Raw genomic sequence first — 1514 nt, 5'->3', positions numbered from 1 at the left:
ATTTTACAATCTTGTACAATAATATTGATTTAAATAATTATAATTAGTCATGCATGTTTATTCTTTAGATTCTTTAGATTTTTAGTGTTGATTTCTTCGAAAATGAGATTTTCTGGTTCAATGTTTCAATTTGCTAAATTTGNAACTGAAAAATGAAATATTTCTATTGCAACTATTAATATTTTAATAAATATCATCAATTATATTTATTTATAACTTATAATTTTAAAGAAAAAAAGATTTAAGATATTAGAATTGAACTGATTTCACAATTTGTAACAATATTGATAATTCAAAAAATCATCATTTGATTGCATACTAGACAATATTATTTTATATTATATAATATAATATATTATATATTATAAAATTATAAATATTATATAATATAATAATGATAGTCAATGATAATTGATTGTAATTGATAAATGAGTTTATAGTAATTATTTTTATTTTTATTTTATGATTAATTGTTGATAATTGATAGTCGTTGATAGTACCTAATTGATAAATAAAGTGACTTAAATACTCGTTATATTGTCCTTATATCATTAAATATTATTCAGTGAAGTGATTTATCATTTTATTCCATATCAACATTGTATTCCATATCAATCAGTATCAAAATAGAAAATAAATCACATTATAATATACAAAAAAATACAAAAAATTTTTCTTGTAATAAAAATAAATCAATATTAGAATAATACAATATTTCCGAACCCAAATTAACTTAATTGCATCATGTTATTTTCTTGATGTGATGACGAAAAATCTTCAAATGATGAATCAGTTTATTTTTTAATAATATGTAATATAAATGATAATGTATCACGATATAATGTGTCTCATTATCAATGAAAATATGAAAATATATATACAATATATATGTATATCTTAATACATTATATCTCAATAAGAAATAATTTTAATCATATATGAATGGCGATTTTATTTTTTAATGTTTTGAATTTTAAAAGAAAAAATGCAATAATATTTAATAGTTTGTTATATTATCGTTCTGATGAATCAAAAATTATATTTCTGTATGAAATATATGATTTACGCGATCAATGTGTAAAAATCGATATACTTAAATAATATGATATCGCTATTCTTGTTTAATGATGAGATTTGTGTTTTGATAAATTTTCAAAAGTAAATTAAAAAAGTTTACATTATAGTTTACTTTATAGTTTTATCGTCCGATATTTTAATATCCGATAATATAATAAAATAGAATTTTATTTATATTAATTTATCAAGAGATAAATATATTCGTAATCATATAGATATATAAATATATGTAATTTAAATAATCAAACTATTGATGTAATAGGAGTTGTTCATTTAATTAATTCCTTCATAAATTATGATTTCTTATTCAATTAATAGGAATTCATGTTCATATAAAAAAAATTCACGAAAACTTTTCTTTAAATTGTATAATATTATATTAAATATTATTTAGAAATAAATTTGCGAACATAATAATTTTATAATGCTTAATAAAT

The 1514-nt window shown here is 17.6% G+C and overlaps 1 protein-coding gene across 1 annotated transcript in view; it reads right to left on the bottom strand.

Annotated features, from left to right (window-relative positions):
* Nucleotides 1-1514, bottom strand: part of LOC102672546 (natterin-3-like) — a 27984-nt gene that overhangs the window by 19265 nt on the left and 7205 nt on the right. The gene's annotated exons all lie outside the window — the stretch shown is intronic.

This window comes from Apis dorsata, unplaced genomic scaffold (assembly GCF_000469605.1).
Source record: "Apis dorsata unplaced genomic scaffold, Apis dorsata 1.3 scaffold_529, whole genome shotgun sequence".
NCBI lineage: Eukaryota > Metazoa > Arthropoda > Insecta > Hymenoptera > Apidae > Apis > Apis dorsata.
The sequence above is the reverse complement of the archived record's forward strand: the minus strand, read 5'-3'. Positions and strand labels throughout refer to the sequence as shown.